This window comes from Corvus brachyrhynchos, unplaced genomic scaffold, assembly GCF_000691975.1.
Source record: "Corvus brachyrhynchos isolate BGI_N302 unplaced genomic scaffold, ASM69197v1 scaffold158, whole genome shotgun sequence".
Taxonomy (NCBI): domain Eukaryota; kingdom Metazoa; phylum Chordata; class Aves; order Passeriformes; family Corvidae; genus Corvus; species Corvus brachyrhynchos.
In genome coordinates, this window is record NW_008239756.1 from 1,008,478 (window position 1) to 1,024,221 (window position 15,744).

At 49.0% G+C, this 15,744-nt stretch overlaps 1 protein-coding gene across 5 annotated transcripts in view; it reads right to left on the reverse strand.

The window, feature by feature from the left end:
- Nucleotides 1-15,744, reverse strand: part of PTPRS (protein tyrosine phosphatase, receptor type S) — a 148,252-nt gene that overhangs the window by 112,788 nt on the left and 19,720 nt on the right. Inside the window, exon 1 of one of the 5 annotated variants that reach the window (XM_017742502.1) lies at nt 1,182-1,638. The exons of 2 other annotated variants lie outside the window; for them this stretch is intronic. The gene's annotated coding sequence lies outside the window, so the exon portion shown is untranslated. Of the gene's footprint in view, nt 1-1,181; nt 1,639-15,744 lie in introns of those variants that run through there. 2 more of the 5 variants (XM_017742501.1, XM_017742503.1) reach the window with 2 other exon arrangements.

Genomic DNA, 15,744 nt, shown 5'->3' on the forward strand with positions numbered 1-15,744 from the left:
GCGCGGGGGGAGGGGTGGGGGTCCCGCAGCTGCTGCGGCACCGCACGTGCGTGGGGAGGCGGAGGGACGAGAACAATAACACGGAGCAGGGGAGGGAGAAAAAGAGAAGCAAAACCCAACTCTGAAACAGCCCTGGGGGAGAGTCGCTCGCCCAGACTTGCTGTAATTACACTCCTACTGCTGGATACAAAGCTCTTGGCTTGGCCCTCTCATAAAGCTGGAAGAGGGAAGGTGAAAGAAACATTAAAAAAAAAAAATCCCCAAGGGTCAAAACAACCTTTTAACTTGTCAACTAACAAGTTCAAACAGGACTGCAAGTACTGCTTTCCATAGCTTCCAGGGAGAGACATCCAGACCAGTCATCTGAGCTCAAGTCCTCCAGGCCCTTACAGTTCTTTTGACAGCCAGAAAAATCAAGGTAAAGGTACTGGCAATCAGTGCCAAAACCACTTCCCAGCAGGAGCACCAGCCTGGACACCGTGCTCCAGCACAAGAACCGGAGCTGCCGAGCTCCAGCCCCAGCTCCATCACCCCACGTCCTCGGGCAAACCATGCTGCCTTTCAGAGCACGGGTTTCCACATCCTTCCCTGTAATTCAGCCCTTCATCGCCTGCTCTCGTTCCCTGCCCGCGTGTGCCACACGATGACCCTGGCAGCCCACAGATCATGGCCCAGCCACGGAGGAAAGCTTCCCTCTTCCCTGTTCTCTTGCACTTTTCCAAACAGTTCAGCCAAACCAATGCAAATCCCCAAGAAAACACTCATTTAAGAGCCCTGCTCCTTGCAAACCCAGGGCTGGTACGGCTCTAGCATGAGCTTGTTTGAGCATCGCCCAGCAGCCAAAGCACATATGGAGTTCCCATGAGCCAGGCAGGGAAGGAAAAGCCAAGGGATCCCACAAGTTCTGCATTCACTTGTTAATTTACAGGAAAATCTAAGTCTGCTCTGATATAAACTTCTCCTGAGGCTGCTCAGCCCATACACAGCCTCCTAGTAACCAGTGAGCACCTGAAGGACACAAAAAGTAGCTTCCACAGAGCTCCTGGTGCTTATTTCAGTAAATTCACACCTTCCTCAGTTCCCCTTGGCTTCATGTGCCAGGTCTGTACACCACTCATACCATCCCAGTGCTGCTGCTGCTGCTGCTGAAACCAGCAGCAGAAAACTTTCTAAAAACTCACTTTTATTGCTTGAAGTGTTGGCTGCCTTCCCTCTGCTGCCGTGGTCCTCATCGCCGGCCCTGGGGATGTCCTGATGGAGTCCAGCACAGCAGAGGCTGAAGTGTGCTTCTCTTCCCTTGACTTCGAGGCTATTTCACACGCCCTTCAAAACCCCAAAGTAATCCTTCCCAGTCAGAGACTGATGAATCCACCTGAAGAACGACCAAAGGCGTCTGGAGGTGCCTCCCAGAGAGCCCCAGCAGGGCTGAGCCCCTGCTCTGTCCCAACAGACCTTTAGAGGAGTCACTGGTCTGGTTTAAAGGTTCGGATGGGTTTTACAGGTCTGTCCTTGGTGCATCTGTGGGGACACATTTACAGCACAGCCCATGACAAAGCTGGTTTTCAGGTTCTGAAGTGATTAGAGAAAGGGTCTGATGAGGACTTTTCTGTGTTTGTTTTCTGTGTTTTTCTTTTCAGCTTCTTACACAATATTTACCAGGGAAAAAAGGTGTCTGAAGCAGCAGCTTAAAAACACAAGCATTTTTGTAAATCCTCCTCCCACTTCCAAGATTGTATCAACAAAAGAAAGGAGGCGGCAGAAAAAAACCCCCCATAAATAGGAGTTTCACATTGACAGAGTCCCTTTGAACAACTTTCAAAGAGCTCCACTACCTGTTCTCCCATTTGATTTTGTTTTTTCAGAATATCTACAGCGTGTTCCTCCATGTACCAAAGGAATCCACCAGCTCAGGTCCCTTTTCTGAACTATTCCTTGAAGAAAGCTCTCCTGGGTCAGCAGCTCTTCAGATGTCTGCCCAGGACCATGGATGTGCCAGGATCTGTTTCAAGGTTTGCTCAGTGGACGAGGGATTGCACCTTGATGCTGAAGATCCTGGAGCTATTCCCAGCTCAGCTGCAGTGGCTGCTCCCCTTCAAGGCAGAGGTTTGACTTCCACCAAGCATATCCAGCATGGAGAAGAGCTGAGCCTTTTGGGATCATTAAGAGTGAAAGCAAGTAGAAATCCCAAGCACACACCAAATTTTGGCATTTGATATAATTTAAAGCATCACAGCTGGATGCCATAACCTTATTTTTAAATGAGCACTTCCAGGTATTGACTGCCTACACTCAGTACTTGTAAGAACAGGTAAAGCAAGGAGAGTCCCCAAATCCCATCACAAACAGATTGCAGAGACCAGGGAGAAATCACCCCTTAAATCAGCCACTTCTAAACCAAACAATTTGTGCCCCAAAGTCAGGAAATCCTTCATTTATTAATCTAAATCTAAGCCAGGAATTTCACACAGAACCTTTGTGGTGCTGGGGGTCTGCCCCATGCTAAGGGCTTCGCCCCACTCACAGCGGCCTGGCAGCTGCAGCTGCCTGAAGCAAATTCCAAGGCCAAGGTTGATGCAATGCCTACAGACATTCCTCTCCATCCTTCAAAACAGAAAATAAAATTAAAAATCAACCTGCATGAGAGAGGCAGCCCAGGGACCTGCTCAGCTGATGCTGCAAATGACAGTAAGTCCAAGGGACAATCAAGTTTTGGATTATGATGGGAAAGAAGAGCTGCATATACATGAGCACAAACCGTAAATAAACTGGAAATAAATCCCATGGATATGGTGACAGCAGCCCACAGACAGATCTTTACAAATTGCCTTTTACAAGGAAATACCATTATATCAGGGTTTATGGGCCTCCCTGAGATGGGCACAGGCAGAGCTGTAAATACTGCCACAGCAGCCATTAGGCAAAAGGCAAATCCATAAGGAATTTCTTGGTGCCAACAGCATGGCTCTGCTCCTCAACAGCAGGGCAAGGTGGGGAAGAGGAAAGAAACACGATCCAGCACTCCCAGGCAGTGGGAAGCGCTGCTGGACAAGGGCGTTTTCCATTATACATCATGCCAACCCATGTGAAGCAAATTTCCACTTTACCCTTCCCATGGTGAACGAACTGCCCCAATCATTCTGCCTCAGTTTCCTCCCCTGCTCCATGAACAGAGGATGCTGAAGAGCTGTTTAACATCACCAAGTATCTAATTCACCGAAGATGTTTAAGTGCCTTAAAGATTTTTGAAGGAGCTGCTATAGGAAGGCATTAATTTAAATATCTAGTGGAATAGAACATAACGCCTGGCAGATTTTCTTCCATTCTTTTATAACAGCTTAATAATCCTCAGAATAGTTTCATTGTTAATACTCCTGTTGTGTATTTTATTAGGGCTTTTAAAATTGTAAAGTAAGGTAAACACTCCACATTTCTCTAACACCTACCAAAGAGCTTCTCAGAAAGAATCGCTTAATCCTCACAAACACCCGTGTGGGGGGACCAGTCCTATTCCCAACCGAGAGCATCATCCCCTTTCATCCAAAGCCACCCAGGATCCTCCGAGGCTGAACGGCAGCAGAACGCTCGCTCCTCCCTCCTCCCCCGGCTTTCCTCAGCAGTTATTGTCTCCTCTCCTCTCCTCACAGACCCGCCGATTACTGCACACAAAAGGAGCCGCTCCCGGCCCCGTGCAGCCGCCGGCCCGAGGCTCTGCGGATCCACGGGCTCCCGACGCCTGACCCCGGCACGCAGGGATGCACCTTGCTGGGAGAGCAGGGACACAGCTATGTATTTATCTTCGAAACCATGGGAAGCCTGGGGCTGGTAAAGGCTGTCCAGACCCAAAGAGAGCACGGTGCACATGCCCTTCTCCCGTTCCCCGTCACCGCGCGGCGATGCTCCCATTCTTTTCCTTCCATGCATCCCTGGTGCTGTGCTTACTGTGGAGCCCATGGTGCGCCCCGCATCTGCCACGGCGCTCCTTATCACCATCTCGAAAATGCAGAATGGATTCACAGAACCACGGAATACCCTGAGCTGGAAGGGACCCACAGAGATCACCGAGCCCAAGCCCTGGCCCTGCACAGCACCAACAATCCCACCCTACGCATCCCTGGGAGTGGTGTCCAAACGCTCCTGGAGCTCTGGCAGCAGAGCTACACCAATGCTATGGCTGCAGAGGAGTGGGAGATGTTTGATTTGCAGATAAATCTCAGCTTGAGATAGGAAAAAAACCCAACAAACAAACAGGATTGCCTCTCTTGAGAGGAAAAAAAGAAAAATGAAAGAAAGTAAAGTTTTCTAAGATTTACAGTGAAAATCACCCTCCCCTCCAAGAAAATCTACAGAAAGAAAAATGCAGGATCAGCCAGAGTTGCTGATGGAGAGGCCCCAGGGTATAGTCAGTTATTGAAGTTTTGCAACATAAAGCCTAAATTATTTATTATTATTATTGGTTTTTTCCTAGAAAAAGAGAGGAACAAAGCATCTCCCTCCTCAAAAGTTAACAACTGTGCGACATCATCTCCACATTGTCTCCCTGTTTTATTGCCACAGCACAGCGCTGAGCAGATTCCACCCCAGGGCAGACACAAAACCACAGGGCCACGGTTTCTAATTATACCCTCTATTCTCAGGGAAATGGTTTATTTATTAGCTCTTTGAGCTTCCCTTTCATTCATTCTCAGTCCCAGTCCCGGCAGCGAGGGGCTCTCGACAAGAGGAAATTTATTAGGTTTTCTCCATTCTCCACCTTCTGCGCTCCCCCACCCAGCCTCTCCCTCCTCTCCCCACTCAGCAGCACCGGCAGCCTCATCACTTTTAATTCAATAACTTGCAGTATAATTACTCCGTAATAACACCATTATCTTAACATTTACTCAGCAGCTGTGATCCCGTTACAGCGAGGCAAGGAGGGAGAGGAGAAGGGATCCTCCGGGGAGAGCGATGGGGAGAGATGCCAAAAATCCCCCCTCGCCGGAGCCGGGGCTGCTGCAGCGAGGAAGGGGTGAGTGCCAAGGTGCTGTGCCTGCAGCCCTGCCCCAGCCTCTCCATCTTCTCTCCTCTCCTCAGGATCTGGCAGGTTTTGCCCGTGAAGGAGGGACCCCAGGGCCGCTGTGTACGCACAGTCCGACTCTGCAGCGCCGGGAAAGCCATTTCAATCTACACTGCGCTCCAGAGCCTCCCCAAAAACCCCTGGCAGTAGGGAAACGGACGGGAAACAGGGTAGGCAAGAGGGAAAGACCCATGGAAGGACAGCACTGTGCTCTCTGCAATAACAAACAGCATCATCTCCTGCAAAGCCCCCTATTTAAATACAAATATCAACCACCGATACATTATCCCAGCTATCGCTCGCTACAAAGACCGGGTTTAATTTTTACTCCCGAAATCCTGCAAAAAAGGGTTTTCACATTCCACAACAGCACATTTGGTAAATAGGGTAAGAAATTCTTCTAAAGCCAGACACTAAAACTCCAATAACTTGTGCAGCAAATGAGGCGGAGAACAGCCCGTTTAACATCAGCCAAGACCAACTCCAAGCCTGCCTACAAAGGCAGAGTTTCAGCCTACAAGCTTGACCCAGCCCTTACAGAGAGCTCAGGTGTTGGCACCTTCTGTCTCCTCGCTGTGGTTTGATTTCTATGATATTTAAACAAACAAGCCCACTGCATATTTAGGCAGAAATGTTCCTACATGCACCGTAGAAAAAGCAAGTTACTACAGCCCCTGCTGAAGCCAGCACGATTTTGAAGCCTACAAGGTGAGGTCAGGTTTACACAGATATCAGATCCCAAAATCACACCCGAAACTCCGTACAAATGCCAGTGTTCAAGAATAATTCCCACTCGGATGTATCTGTTTCATACACATGCTGCAGCAGAGGGGTAAACACCGTTTATTTTGATTGATTATCCATTGTGTAATGCAGAGCTGTAATTCCATCAAGCCATCAAAGCGATTCGGCAATTATATAAATCATGGGAGGAACGTGCGAGAGCTTTGTCGTTAGAAACTCAAAATGGCATTTCCTCACATTCTATTGCTGCATATTGGCTTGTTTTTTAATAATACACAGGCAGATTATTTTGGTTTCAAATTTGTTTACATGCCTCTCATATACCAATTCACTGGCTACTGCCAATGCCAGATCCCATCAGCATTAAAAAGTCTTTTTACGCCGTCTTCCACTCCACAGAAAATTTCCAAAGCAAACTCAGACTGAAACGCAGGCGCTGTGACGGAAATCACACCCCTGCCACAACCCAGCCCCTTGGAAATGGCTGAACCTCAGTGATCCAGCCCTGTGTCGCTCACACGGAAGAGAAGACTTCCCACTCCCAGTGTATGATGAAGGATGCTACGGGGAGCTCTTGCTACAGCTCAGGTTTCATTATTTATCACATTACATAAACCCTTTACTACTGAATAGATCTTGGGCACGGACGTGATTGTATGTATGTGCATTATCATAATTAAATCTACAATAAAGTAAATCAGATGGTTTATGATGCATTATCTAGAAACTGTTACAGAGTTTTTACACCTATTCAGTGCAAATTTAGTAGAAGTGACAACCCCCAGCTCCAGGACATTCCCAATGGAAGCAGCTGCTCTGGAGGTTCAGATTCCTGTACATCCCCTCCTTATTCCTCTCCTACAGGACCTGGGCAGAGGAAAGCCCTTGCAGAGTTCCCTGAAACCCATCCTTTTCCAGTCCAGAAGAGGAGCAACTCCCAAAATCTGGGCAGAAGGCAGCAAACGTGGAGCCCCACTGGTGTCACATCCCAGCTCCTGGTTAAGAGAAAAATCATTAGGGGTTTGCAGGAGTTGATGGCAAAACTCTCCCTGCCTTCGATGGGAGCAGATTCCATCTTGCTCCTCTGCTCTCTCAGCCCAGCAGGGAACTGCCCAGGCAGAACTCCACTGAAGTCCCTGGGATTATTTGCCTTTGGTGGTTTTCTTTCTTTAAAGATAAAAATAAATCCAAGCACTTGGCTTGAATTGCGGGCCCTAAATCAGTATTCATAATCTCACTTGTAGAGTTTTTGGGAAAGAAAAAAAGGAAAGAAAAAACCATTCTGAGCTGTGGGCTGAAAAGCCACCCAAGATAAACCAAAAAAGCACTAAACATTGAGCCATTAAGTGAGAAAAGACTACAACTTTGATGTGACACTTGGCTGTTTGCTGGCACTATAAACTACTGCACACGAAAAAAGTTTGTTAAATGCTCCATAAACTTTAACACATTGCTGAAACACTTTGAACAGAGAATTTTATTTGGCTATCCACAAGCCACGCTTGGTTCCAGGCAAGGATCAGCAAATGCAGTTTTTTCTCAAAAAATTATTTCACTTTGAAACAGTGAAATGAATAGAGGTAGATTCAAGGATTTGTAAGAAAGCACCCACACCATGTCTGTGTTGGGAGAGCCAAAGCCTCAAACAGGGATTGAGTCTTTGAGGTTCATCCCTTTTCAGTACCTCTGACCTTTAAATTTTCAGGAACAACCAAGTCCTGGACATCAGGCAGAGCCAGGAGAATGGTGAAGCACTAGAAGAGCTCTGCAAATCATGAGGAAAACAGCACAGTGGAGTCCACGCTTCACCTTTTCTCTGTTTGCCTAAACTTGCATTTCCAGAGCAATTTCAGATCTAAACCAGAGTACAGACAAGAAGCAAAATTAATCTTTAAAAAAAAAATCCCCAGAAGTTTTAATATTAATGGTCATTGCCTCAAAGAAAAATGTGTCTTTCTCCTGACTTTGACATTTTCTTCTCCAAAACAGGAGGGAAGAAACTCAACTCCCCAGAGTGACAACAAGGTGTGAAGCACGAGCCACCCACTCCCATCACCTTGAATCCACTGAAATTTCACACCGGACTGGCGACACTTTCTAAAGGAATTTTCTGTCCAACAAAACTTGCTGAAAACCCTAAAATCCCCCAGTTGTCTTAAGCATCATTGGCTTTGCATAAAACCTAAAGCCACTTTTAACATGTCACTCATCTTCCCTATTAAGCCCAATGGAAACTGTGCCATGGCTCCCTGCTCAGGCACAGACATGGATTTGGATCTCTGTCCCAGAGACAGACAGGGATTGATACCAAACCCACAGCCTGTGCTGGCACAGGGCCCGCGGATGCAGGGGACAGAGAGGGGACAGCCACATCCTCCCGGCACAGGGGCTGCTGCAATTTCCTCCTGGTTTACAACGAGTCGTTACTCCAGCATGGGCACGAGGGAGAAGCAGGGATAGAAATTCATTTTGAATCACAACTATACCTGGGGCTAAATCACTCGGATGGTGCGATTTACACATTCCCACCTCTCAGGGCAGTGCATAAAGCAAGCGTGGGGCCATCACTCATGTGGGGATATTGCTCTGGAACGCGCTGTCAGGAGAGTGTTTCATGGCACACGAGCGAGCAACCGGGCGCTCCACCCTCGGCAAGAGAAATGGACTCCTGGTAATGGACTACAATTCCTTCCCCTGCAGGCAGGCAGCACTGCCACCATCAAACACGTCAAGCTGCAGGCACTGGTGATTCATCTAGTCCAGCAGCACCCAAAAGCAGATGCTTCAGAGGAATTACCTGTCTGGATGAAGCTTTTCCCAGCTCCAAGCCACCACTGCTTGGCACAGGACCTGCAGCAGGACTGGGCAGGGAGCACAGAGCAGCACTTGCCTGTGGCTTTCTGGGGCATTCAAGACACCAAATCTGTAAACGCTGGAGAATGGCAAATAACCAAGTTTTCACTCCTCCACACATGCTCAGTGCTTCAGGAACAAGGCATGGATGGCACGAGAGCACTCCCAGAACAAGAGCCACAAGACACTGCAGAACCAGAGCCTTCCTGGCCGCTGGAGCCCATCTCCAGCAGGACAGAACTCACCTGGCAGCTTGGAGCAGCCTGAACCTCTGCAGGTCCTTTCCAGCCTCACCCACTTCGTGACTGATTTTTCCTCCTGCCTGCATGCTTGGGGCTCCAGCCTTCAGCTCCAGTGCAAACACCAGGTCTTGGTTAGTGACATAATCCTTTGAATCCCAGCAGCTCCCATTTCACAGGACACAGCTGTTCACTTCCCTGCACTCATTTTCACAGCCACTTCTTCCCTCTGCTCCCCCTCCCCTAAATTTTTCTGCCTTTTGCTGCTAAAATTCAAATAAATGCATTTTCAGGATGGGAGTTGTAACTTTACCCCTTATTTTTCATTCTCCTGTCTTCTTCAGACCAGTATTTAAAGGTTTTCGTCCTCAGAAACCTTGCAGACACAAGATTTGCTGCACTGCCATGGCCCTTGGCCACCACTTTGTTCAACACAGACAAGAAATCAAAATTCAAAAGGCAGTTCAGCACCTTGACATTGTGCAACACAAGGGAGGACCACAGATCCCACAGTCCCAACGCTCCTCACGCGTTTCATGTTTTGCAGTACCACCCTCATCTCAGTCCCAATGTTTTCTTCACTGCACACGAATTTCCTGCTCCTCCTTGCTCCCAATTTTCTCAATTTCTGATGGAAAAGGGGTTAAAAAATCACCCACAAGGGCTTATTTTACAACACAAGCAGGGAATTCCCTGCCTGGCTGGGGCTGTGTCGCTGCTGCACAGGGCCCACGTCAGGCAGCTGGAGGGTACGTCCTGTGTGTCCCAAGGTCCTTCCCGCATGGAACAATCCAGCCCTGAACACACCCGGCACTCACCACACACGTGTGAGCACGTGGAGCCCCGACACACGGATTAAAGGCCTGACTGTGTCTCATGGAGAGGTGACCTCCCTCCTACAGTGTTTCCAGGAGGCAAAGCCAGCAGACACTAAACCTTCTGGGAAGATTTTACACGTGGACTTGATCCTGGAACGCAGCGCCGGTCCAAGATTGGATTTCACTGTGGCCGTTCCTCGAGGTCCCCATTTTGGCCAGTTCTTGGTGGCCTTCATGGCTATGAAAATCCTCCTGCTCTTGCAGGCAGACAAGTGACATTTCCATGGACACCGGGTGGCACAGTGACCTCTGGGCAAGGATCGTGTGATGCATCCCTGTGACACCACCAGGATACTGCTCCTACGCCAGGAAAAACAGCTGCCTTCCCCTTCCCAGGCCAGGGCATATTGAAATATCTGCCCTCCAGACAGCTTTTAAAAATCAAGGTTTTCTTTCCTACTCCTTCGCTCAAGGAGTTCAGTGGCAGAAGGTATCCCACATCCCCCTCCTGCTGCTCCAGTGGCTCCAGAACTGCCAATTCCCAGAGCAGCCCATTTGGTGACCTCAGGGACAGAGAGATGGACGGGGCCATGCAAACTGCCCAGATCCTGTAACAGAGCATGGGGAGAGGCTGCTGCTTGCTTCCTTAAGTAAAGGATGAAGTTTTAATTTAAGCTGATCTCTGGGGAGAGAAGAAGGTTACTGGATCCATAGGAAGCAGCAGGGAATGAACTGAGTGACCCTGAAGCCAGGCACGAGCAACCGGGATTCCCAAGGGTGACAAAGCTGGGGGGACAGACCGGCACCAGATTTGCTGTGGATTTTTTCATCCCCTGCTCCGGACACACACACACATTTCCCTTGTGCTCCCTCACAGAGCAAACAAACGTTAATTTCTTTGGGAAAACTGGAAAGACTATTTTCTTCCCAACCCTTCCCCCTCTCCGAATTCTCCCGACTTCACAGCTTGCAGCAAAGTGCCACTAATCCCCAAATTCTCTCTCTACCTGCAGGGAGAGCTGAAACCCTACCCGTCCCCTCCCCCAGCCCTCCAACCACACTAATCCATCAAATTCCCTGGCCTTGCAGCCCACCCCCAGCCCCGACAGCAGCAATCCTGGCACCAGATGTCCACTGACAAAGGCAGCGCCAAGCATCAAAAAAGCAATTGCCCATCACCCCTGTCCCGACGGGGCCCCGGGCAAAAAAGCGAGTTCAAAGCCCAACAACCCCAGCAGCATCCGAGCGTCCTTTGCCGCTCACACCCCGGGCACGCGGAGCAGCCGCTTCCCTCACTGGGGACACGGTGACAGAACCCAAGCCACGTCTGAGCCCACCGAAGGGTCGCAATTCCCCTCTTGCATCAGGGATTTAAACCAGGGGTCACTAATGGAAAACTAAAGGGATTTTATTAAAAAAAAAAAAAAAAAAATCAAACCCCGAGCAAGACATCTGTGCTCTGTCCACAGGACGCTGAAGCTGCATTAGCAATGACTTTGTTTAAAGACCACTGCTGCTCCTCCCGGCACCCTCCGCGCCGCCTGCCACGAGAGTTTTGCTGGCCAAACCACGCTCCAGATTGGCCATCTGGATTATCCGTCTTTGCTAAACCGGACCACAAACCCGGCCTTTGAGACAACACACCCATCTCCAGGGATCTGCTCAGAGAAGGAGGTGGAGGGGAGGATAATTTCCACTCCACACCCTCAGTAACCTTTCAAATGCACGAATTTGTTACCCTTCCTTCCCTTTTCCTTCAGTTTGGTACTAATGCTTCCGGTATTCAGGCAAGCTACTACATCAGCCTCCTCTCTCAGGTCCTGCTGGGCTGTTTACACTCTCAACCCCATCCGTATTTTACAAATGCAATTTCGAGCTTTCCCACATTTCCCTCAGAGAAACGAGAGAAGCGACATGCGGGCAGGCACAGACTGTCCCAACCACGCAGGAGGGACAGGCTGGGCATGCAAAAACCTTGCCTGAAACCCATCCCCAAAAATCTGTGTTAATAAAGCCCACACGGGAACAACACCCAGGACAGGAACAACGCCCTGTTTCTACGACTAATTAATCGCAACCATCTCCCCGGCTGGCTTCTGAAACGACTCCAGCTAATGGTTCCTACGCACGGTGAGCATCCCTCCTCCTAACCACGCATCCCTGCGCCGAAGGGACAGCCCCTGCCACCCACGCTCCCACCTCCTCCGCAGGCAGGGCCCCTACGCCACAAATCTGGGGGAAATTTGAACTGTCATCTTCCTTCTTACACCCAGGTTTAGTGCTGCTGCTACAGCATCATTTTATTTATGGTATTGCTTCTGCCACTGTAACGATCCTACATAAATTCCACATCCCGATTCCCTAACAATACTTGCTGCTATTATAATAATGGTCCCATCTAAATGGCACAGGTGCCATTATCAGAAAATCTGTTTGTAATAGGGAAGCAACTGTAAAAAAAGGCATTACACCCAAATGAACTATTTAAGGATTACCATAACCAGGGGCCTTGCCTCAATTCCCTCAGCTGCAGCGCTGCTTCCTGCCTGCTCATAAATAGATAGCAAGTCAAAATTAGCAGGTAAGTCATCCTGTGATTTGGGAGCTGGTGCAGAAACTGAGCACTCTGTGGCTTCATCACACAAATAAAATCTACCTCCACGCAGATTTAATAAAGAATTTTTGCAATGCAAGTTACTAAGTGCTAATGAGAGCACTAATCAGTACATGGAGAAATGGAAACACACCCTTACCACCCCATAAAAGTTATCTGTAAATAGCAAGGAAGGGCAGAACAGCTTCTTTTAAGAATCCAAACTCACCTAAGTGCACATGAGCTCATGCCGAATTAAGGCAGAAGTCACATTAAGTGACAGAAGTGGCATAACAGACAAGAAAAATCAAGGTCTTGTAGGGTTCTGTTTGATAGACCTCAGATCTCCATCCCTGCCTCAGCCCCTGCATGTTCACAGCTCCCAGGTGCCTCCTGATTCAGGAAGTTTCACCTACCACAACAGTTATTACTCCTACAAAAGAGTTCTGGAAAGGCAGCTACTCCTTCAAAGAGAGCTTCCAACAGATGTTTTCCCACCGTCAGCATTTGAACAAACACGGTGTCTCACACCTTCCACAGTCCCTAATTTTACCAGTTCATTCTTCACACCCGCAAACACAGCATGAAATAAATTCGAATGTAACAAGATTGCACTTCCCTGGTGCCATGAGATGTGCTGCAAACTCTGCCTACTCCAACAGCAAAGCCTTGCATGGGAACAGAATATACCCAGGGTTCAAAATCTCTTCAGAGGGCAGAGGATGGCTTGGGGGGAGTGGTAATGGGATGCAGCGCCTTTTATCTCCAGGTGAGCAGTTAAAACTCAGCCAGGTGAGCAGCATCTATAAAGCTGTTACTACACGAGGGCTGCGCAGAAGCCAGCTCAAAATGAGGATCAGTGGCTTCACTCCAGCTCTTGGCCAACGGGTGTCAGACAACGTGTCACTCCTACACCTGGCACCGCAGGGCAGCCCCCAAAAAAGCACCAAGGACGGGGTTGTGCAACCTCCACTTTCTCCTCTGCACGTAGCCGGGTGACACCGGCGCTGCTGCTCTTTTTGGCCCGTGCCCACACGCCGCAGACAGGGACGCTGGAGCAGGAACCAGAGATACTGGATCTATTCCTGGCATCGCTGCCGACCTGCCACGGGAGCTGGGCGAGCCTCGCCTCTGCTGCTGTCTCCTCGCTTTTGGCTGAATGATTCAACCATGGCACTTCATCTCTTTTCCACAGTGGACTCTTAAACTCTTCCCAGCAAGGAGCTGCATGTTGCTATTCCCACTCTGCAGACAAGGAAGCCAGCAGATTGCCATTCCCCCAAAGGCTGTTTTTCTGGCACGCTCCTTAGAGATTAAATCTAGTGAAATAGCTTTGCCTTACAAGAATCTGTACCCACAGGGCAGACTCAACAGCCAGGGTAAAGAGGGTTTTTGAAACTTGCTGTGATCAAGGTTAAGAAACATAATAAAACACCATATCCTGCTTTTCCAGCTCTTCAGGGTAATGAGGGATTTCCTCATATATCTGCTGCAACTGTCACCTTTGCAGGAATTTAGTGCTTAATACTAAATTCACTCTCTGTCTGCACACTGAACCTACAGCCGGTTTATTTTGGAACCTCCACCTCCCAAAAAAACCGATGCACGTCTCTTCCAAGTCCAAAGTATAATTGGGCCTTCTCTGGTTTCAATGCCTTTGATAAATCCCTGCTTTGGCTGCAGGAGGAGGCTGCAGAGCAGCAGGAGAGCAGAGCAGGAGCCCCGACACTGCCTCACTCCCTCGGTTCCACTCCGACTGGCAGGAGGATTTGGAAGAATTCTCCGGGAGGGGATGTCCCTCTTCCTGCACTGGGAATCAACGACACACTCCCGTGCTGATAAAAGATAATGATCCCTTCCCCTCCCTTCTACGAGGCCGGTTCTCGGAGCAGTAACACGAAAGGAAAGCGAGCGTCCCGGGGATGGTCGGCGAAGGAGGGAAGCGCAGCCGCGGAGCCGGGGCAGGCCCCTCCTCCAGCCCAGTCCCACCTCGCTGAGCCACTCGGGCCAGCCTCACTCACCGCCCCCAGCCCGCACCCCAGCCCTCCTCCGCAGCGAGCGAGCGGCGAAAGGCACCAATCCCCTCCAAACGCTCCTTAGTCTGAGAAAACGCAAATCATGAAGAAGCTGTTAAAACAGCCTAATTCGCTCAGATCCAGAGTTTGCACTTCTTCCTTTTTGGCGAAGAAAAAACCCTAAATAAACCCAAACCAACAGTGCTAGCCCTGAAAATCCCAGGGCTGACAGGCCCTTGTGTAGCCAGGAGCAGCCGCCCGTGGGCTGCAGCCCCACACCAACAAACACTGAGCTGGTTACCAGAGGAAAAAAGCGTCTCAGCGCAGGTGGTTTGTTATTCTCAGAAAGTATCTTTCCAGCAGATGTTCCCCTGTACCATGTGTGGCAATCCCAGTGTGCTTGAATTTGTGATTTTTCCTCCGCTAAGTGACGTTTTCAGGAAAAGGGAAATTAAAGGATAACAAGATGCAGCTATAGAAAGCTAGAGCTATACAGGCTAGAGAATTCTCTTTTTTTTTTAGGAGAAAAACCATAATGTTAATGTTAGAAACCACTTTTCATATATAGTAATGATCAGCTTAATCTTTACACTTCTTTCCTTAGCTACAGGAGAGTTCTCCAACAACGAACAATATAAATTTAAATTTAATTTCAAGTGTTGCTGTAACTGCCTCCAGTCAGACCAACTGCTGTGAACTCAAGTCAGAGCCTTGACATAAAAGTTACCTGAGTTACCTGCAACAGAAAAGTTCTTTGCTTTTGCCAAAGTGAGAAAAGGATAATAAAGGGATAAAATGTGGTTATTTCTCAGGAAAGTTCCAGCTACACAGTTCCTGTAGCTAAACGGAGCTTTTCCCCCCCCCCATCTATTATGTTTCTAAAATTACACATTTTAGACAAATCTGCATCTTGAGCTTGAGCAGTAGCCTAATAGCTAGCAAAGAAGTCATGTAAAGCCGAGAAAATGAGTTATATTTAATCCTGGGAACGACGCATAGAAGTTGTGCAATGTTTACAGTGAATAAATTCTATCCGTTAACTCAAAGGCTCCAGCCCGTGTCCTGCCCAGCGCTGCCGAGAGCATCGTGCACTCCTGCAGCCCCGGGCTGCCTTTAACTCATTAAAAAATAAAAGGCATTTCCAGTACGGAAAGAAAACATGGAGTAAGAGGGGTAATCTGGGGAAGAGGGCGAGCTGGAGAGCTGGTCCTTTGTACGGCAGGCGAGCGCCCCAGCGCAGGGGGATGCTGGATGTGGTTCTCACATTTTCTTGTTTTGCAGCAAAACGCTCCTGCGAGCCCTTGGCTGGGGAAAAAGGGGGAGACGAAAGGGGAGAGGAAATGGGAGAGGGACGGGCAGAGCGAAGGGGAGAGGAAAAGGGAGCGGGAGAGGGAAGGGAATTCCCTCCCCAGCCCCGCCCCGCAGCCCC